We start from the raw sequence: 6,542 nt of genomic DNA, 5'->3' as shown, positions 1-6,542 counted from the left end.
GAATGTCCTATAAATATCAATTAAGTCCATCTTGTTTAATGTGTCATTTAAAGCTTGTGTTTCTTTATTTGTTTTCATTTTGGATGATCTGTCCATTGGTGATAGTGTGTTGTTAAAGTCCTGTACTATTATTGTGTTACTGTCAATTTCCCGTTTTATGGCTGTTAGCATTTGCCTTATGTACTGAGGTGCTCCTATGTTGGGTGCATAAATATTTACAATTGTTATATCTTCTTCTTGGATTGATCCCTCAGTAATTATGTAGTGTCCTTCTTTGTCTCTTGTAGTAGTCTTTATTTTAAAGTCTATTTTGTCTGATATGAGAATTGCTATTCCAGCATTCTTTTGATTTCCATTTGCATGGAATAACTTTTTCCATCCTCTCACTTTCAGTCTGTATGTGTCCCTAGGTCTGAAGTGGGTCTCTTGTAGACAGCATATGTATGGGTCTTGTTTTTGTATCCATTCAGCCAGTCTGCGTCTTTTGGTGGGAGCATTTAATCCATTTACATTTAAGATAGTTATCGATATGTATGTTCTTATTACCATTTTCTCTATTGTTTTGGGTTTGTTATTGTAGGTCTTTTCCTTCTCTTGTGTTTCTTGCCTAGAGAAGTTCCTTTAGCATTTGTTGTAAAGCTGGTTTGGTGGTGCTGAACTCTCTCAGCTTTTGCTTGTCTGTAAGGTTTTAATTTCTCCATCAAATCTGAATGAGATCCTTTCTGGGTACAGTAATCTTGGTTGTAGTTTTTTCCCTTTCATCACTTTAAATATGCCCTGCCACTCCCTTCTGGCTTGCAGAGTTTATACTGAAAGGTCAGCTGTTAACTTCATGGGGATTCCCTTGTATGTTATTTGTTGTTTTTCCCTTGCTGCTTTTAATATATTTTCTTTGTTTAATTTTTGATAATTTGATGAATATGTGTCTTGGCATGTTTCTCCTTGGTTTTATCCTGTATGGGACTCTCTGCACTTCCTGGACTTGAGTAACTATTTCCTTTCCCATGTTAGGGAATTTTTCAACTGTAATTTCATCAAATATTTTCTCAGGCCCTTTCTTTTTCTCTTCTTCTTCTGGGACACTTATAATTCAAGTGTTGGTGTGTTTAATGTTGTCCCAGAGGTCTCTATGACTGTCCTCAATTCTTTTCATTCTTTTTTCTTTATTCTGCTCTGTGGCAATTATTTCCACGATTTTATCTTCCAGGTCACGTCTCTGTTTTCTGCCTCAGTTATTCTGCTATTGATTCCTTCTAGAGAATTTTTAATTTCGTTTATTGTGTTGTTCATCATTGTTTGTTTGCTCTTTAGTTCTTCTAGGTCCTTGTTAAACGTTTCTTGTATTTTCTCCATTCTATTTCCAAGATTTTGGATCATCTTTACTATCATTACTCTGAATTCTTTTTCAGGTAGACTGCCTCTTTCCTCTTCATCTGTTTGGTCTGGTGGATTTTTACCTTGCTCCCTCATCTGCTGCGTGTTTCTCTCTTCTCATTTTGCATATCTTACTGTGTTTGGGGTCTCCTTTTCGCAGGCTGCAGGTTCGTAGTTCCCGTTGTTTTTGGTGTCTGTCCCCAGTGGGTAAGGTTGGTTTAGTGGGTTGTGTAGGCTTCCTGTTGGAGGGGACTGGTTCCTGTGTTCTGGTGGATGAGGCTGTATCTTGTCTTTCTGGTGGACAAGTCCATGTCCGGTGGTGTGTTTTGTGGTGTCTGTGACCTTATTATCATTTTAGGCAGCTTTTCTGCTAGTAAGTGGGGTTGTGTTCGTGTCTTGCTAGTTGTTTGGCATAGGGTGTCCAGCACTGTAACTTGCTCGTCATTGAGTGGAGCTGGGTCTTGGCATTAAGATGGGGATCTCTGGGAGATTTTTTATGTTTGTTATTACATGGAGCTTGGAGGTCTCTCGTGGACCAATGTCCTGTGCTCGGCTCTCCCACCTCAGAGGCACAGGCCTAACACCCTGCCTGATCACCAAGATCCTGTCATCCACATAGCTCAGAATAAAAGGGAGAAAAAAAAGAAAGAAAGAAAGAATAAAATAAAATAAAATAAAGTTATTAAAATAAAAAATGAAAAATAATTATTAAAATTTTTTAAAAATTAAAAAGTAATTTAAAAAAAAACAAGAAAGAAAGAAGAGAGCAACCAAACCAAAAAACAAATCCATCAATCATAAGAAGCACTAAAAACTATACTATAAAACAAAAAGAACCCCAAAACGGGCAGGCAAAACCCTAGGACAAATGTAAAAGCAAAGCTATACACACAAAATTACACACAGAAGCATACACATACATACTCACAAAAAGAGAAAAAGGGAAATAAATATATATATCATTGCTCCCAAAGTGCACTGCCTGAATTTGGGGTGATTCATTGTCTATTCAGGTATTCCACAGATGCAGTGTACATCAACTTGATTGTGAAGATTTAATCCACTGCTCCTGAGGCTGTTGGGAGAGATTTCCCTTTCTCTTCTTTGTTTGCACAGCTGCTGGTGTTCAGCTTTGGATTTGGCCCTGCCTCTGTGTGTAGGTGGCCTGAGGGCATCTGTTCTTCACTCAGGACATGGTTAAAGTAGCAGCTGATTAGGGGTCTCTGGCTCACTCAGGACGGGAGGGAGGGAGCAGTACAGAATGCTGGGTGAGCCTGCAGCAGCAGAGTCCAGCTTGACATTGCACCAGCCTGATGCATGCTGTGTGTTCTCCCAGGGAAGTTTTCCCTGGATCACGGGACCCTGGAAGTGGCTGGCTGCAAAGCCTCCTGGGAGGGGAGGTGTCGACAATGACCTGTCCTTGCACACAGGCTTCTTGGTGGCTGCAGCAGCAGCCTTAGCGTCTCATGCCCGTCTCTGGTGCCCACGCTGAGAGCCACAGCTCGCACCCATCTGTGGAGCTCATTTAAGCGGCACTCTGAATCCCCTCTCCTCGTGCACCATGAAACAAAGAGGCAAGAAGAAGTGTCTTGCCTCTTCGGCATTTCCAGACTTTTTCCCAGACTCTTTCCAGGATAGCTGTGGCACACTAGCCCCCTTCAGGCTGTGTTCATGCAGCGAACCCCTGCCTTCTCCCTGGGGTCTATGAAGCCAGAGCCTCCGAAGCCCAAACCTCAGCTCCCAGTCCCCACCTGTCTGGTGGGTGAGCAGGCAAGCCTCTCAGGCTGGTGACTGCTGGTTGGCACTGATGTTCTGTGTGGTAGTCCCTCTGCTTTCCCCTCTGCACCCCTGTTGCTGTGCTCTCCTCCATGGCTCCAAAACTTCCCCCCCACCCCCCACTTCTGCCAGCGAAGGGGTTTCCTAGTGTGTGGAAACTTTTCCTCCTTCACAGTTCCCCACCCAGTGGTGCTGGTCCCACCCCTATTCTTTTGTCTCTGTTTTTTCTTTTTTTTTTTTTTTGCCCTACCCAGATACGTGGGGAGTTTCTTGCCTTTTGGGAGGTCTGAGGTCTTCTGTCAGCGTTTAATAGGTGTTCTATAGGAGTTGTTCCACATGTAGATGTATTTCTGATGTATTTGTGGGGAGGAAGGTGATCTCCTCTTCTTACTGTTCCACCATCTTGAATGTCCCCCCCAGGGCTGATTTAACAAAGTACCACAAACTGGGTGACTTAGAACAACAGAAATTTTATTGACTTAGTTCTGGAGGCTAGAAGCCCTAAATCAAGGTGCTGGTAAGGCCATGCTCCCTCTGGAATCAGCAAGGGAATCTTTGTTTTCCTCTTCCTGGCTTCTGGTGGTTTGCTGGCCATCTTTGGTGTTCCTTGGTTTGTGGACATATCACTCTAATTCTTCGTCTTCACATGTAATTCTTCTCTGCTGTCTCTCCCAAAGAAGCATGATGACGTCTCTTCACATCATCTTCTTTTTTTGTAAGGGCTGCTGTCATGTTGGATTAGGGGCCCACCCTATTCCCGTATGACCTCATCCTAACTTAACTAATTACATTTCAATGCTCCTTTTCCAAATAAGGTCATATTCTGAGGTACTGGGGGTTAGGATTTCAGCTTATGAATTTTGAGTGGACACAAGTTAACCCATAACAATCTCCCACTCAGGTAAAAACCTGAATGTCTTATTTCTGAAACCATGTACAAGCCCCTGTACTTGTCTTTTGGAGTAAAAGGCTGACTCAAGAGTTAATGATTGGGAAATATGAAGATGTAGAAACAAAGAATAGCTTTTGGGCTGGGGAAATGGTAACAATTTAAACTATAAATCTGCCACATAGCACACTTACGAAACTCCCAGTTCCCTGAAAGATATAGATAAAGGCCTGACACGGATTCTTAAGTTGTTTTTACAGGAAGCACCCCTCCACCAGATGAAAATTGCTGACTGAAAGAATATAGAAACCAGAAGGTTGATGATGCTTAAAACTTCACCTTGATGCCAACCAATCTGAGAATCATGTGAGAGCTGATCACGCACCCTACAGCTCCCTCCCTTGCATGGCCTTTAAAACCCCTTCCCTGAAACCCATCAGGGAGTCTGGATCTGTTGAGCATGAGCTGACTATTCTCCTTGCTTGGCACCTGCAATAAATGCTGTACTTACCTTCACCACAACCTGGTGTCAGTAGATTGGCTTTACTGTGCACGGGTGAACGGACCCAAGTTTAGTTTGGTAACATTTCCAAATGAACTTTTTTAGTGCAAGATGGTGCTTCCAGCTGGCAATGATCAGTGCAGAAATCCTGCTTCTTTGGGAGAGACAGCAGTCACTACAAGTGTATCAGAACTTGACCTATCTCTTCATGCTTTTAGGAAGCCGGCCTCATCAGTTATCTAATACTGTTAATGTATATGTGGACAGCTCATCATTTAATTGTCCATCCATGAAAGCCTGGACCAGCTGACACGACATTTGCTTCTCACTAAGCATAACCTGAAATTATTTAAAAATTTCTGTTTTTTTCCAGATACAAAATATTAACATTTATTAGAAAAGATAATGTACAGAGTTTCTATTTTTAGAATCTGGTCTAATTGTATTGTAGGAGAGGATTTTAGTTATTGAGAACATCTATCAGACTTAGAAGATCGTAAGTCCTCTCCTGCAGCCTGTAATCACTAGGCTCACTCTGTGTCTGGAAACCAAGTTTGTCGGGGCTATGGTCTAATTTTCCTGTTCATTATTAGGGGTATGGGATTGTGTAATTTTTCTGCTTTATGTATCTCTGGATTGGGTGTAGGTCAATAATACTGATCTAAGATAAATCACAAAAATCATGTACACAAGGTAAAACATATTCTTTTAAAGTACACATATTGATTCACAAGTTATGTCAACAAATTTCAAAAAATAGGCATCATATGGAACATTTTCCCTCATCTTAAAACAATCTGATTAGAAATTAACAATAAAAGATGTGTTTGAAAACCAAAAAACAAATTCCCAAGCTCTTGGCTTACAAATTTTTTAGAATGGAACAGTAATGAAAGTACATATCAAAACCTCTGAGATGCAGATAAAGTGGTATTCAGAAAAATACCACATTTATGATCTTAAATAAATTTATTAGGAAATAATATTTTATAGGTTTTGTGTTGGTTGTTTTCTACCTATTCATCTTTTGAAAGAGATGCTATGTATTCAGGCTACATTTTTCAATAGACAAGATGTTAGATGGTCTTTTTCTATCATCTCTTTGTCCATTGAGTCAAGACTGAATCCACTTCTCAGATTTACTTGGAGGACAGGCTGAGAAAAAGCATACTCAGTCTTCCATTTCAGGGCAAACTGAATTAATCCCTTCTATGTTTTGTGGAGAGTCTTTCCAGATGTTTGCTTTAAGTTGTCTGTCAATCTTAATTTTGGGTGGTGGTGTGTTTTCACCTTTTCCTATAGTTTGATAAGTACTTTAGTGAAAAGTAGGAAAGACCGTATTAAAGGGTGTTAACAAACACCATTTTAAAAAAGAATCCTGCTGTTTGTTCCTTTGCTTTTTTTTTTTTCCCACTGTGCAACCCACTTCAGTGCCTGCAGCCTATGGGCATAGGCCAGGCAATGGTTCAGGGCCAGTCTGCTCTGGCATGGGACACTATGAGAGGCCCAGGGGGACTGTTCCTTTGTTTTTGAAGCAATGAAGTTATGAGCAAGTTAAATTAGGAGTTTACCTATGCCATACTTTGATCAAATTCAGGCAGAATTCAGGCAGATGTCAGGTTAGTTCAAGTCTATAATCACTGCTTTGCTGTCTCTGTGCTGGTTTTGTAATTTGCTTAGAGAAGGAGCCCTCCTTATCCTTTGTGTTCCTGAGTGGCATATACACCAATGATATAATTTTCTTCTCCATTTTACCTTAAACAGATATCCCTTATCTGCTTTCATTCCAAGGTTTGCAGATTTCTTAACAGGTTTATTCACTAAAAGCCCCAGTAGACTCTAAGACAATTGCAAATAACACACTAAATAAAAGCTGAAAGTTTAAGCCAGGATGAAAATAGATACACATGCACAAATCCTGTCTCAGACTTTTGAATCAGAGTTTTGGTACTGGGGTTTTGTATCTATGGTTTTAAAAAGTGGTTCTAATTCCTGCCCCTG

General features: G+C 40.7%; 1 non-coding gene across 1 annotated transcript; it reads right to left on the bottom strand.

Moving 5' to 3' along the window:
- Positions 1–5,952: 5,952 nt before the first annotated feature.
- LOC114238489 (small nucleolar RNA SNORA42/SNORA80 family) lies at positions 5,953–6,082 on the bottom strand. Its single transcript, XR_003623836.2, has one exon. It is a non-coding gene; the product is annotated as a small nucleolar RNA SNORA42/SNORA80 family (small nucleolar RNA).
- Between the last annotated feature and the right edge of the window lie 460 nt (positions 6,083–6,542).

Source organism: Balaenoptera acutorostrata, chromosome 10 (assembly GCF_949987535.1).
Source record: "Balaenoptera acutorostrata chromosome 10, mBalAcu1.1, whole genome shotgun sequence".
Lineage (NCBI taxonomy): Eukaryota > Metazoa > Chordata > Mammalia > Artiodactyla > Balaenopteridae > Balaenoptera > Balaenoptera acutorostrata.
This window is presented reverse-complemented; position numbering and strand designations above follow the sequence as displayed.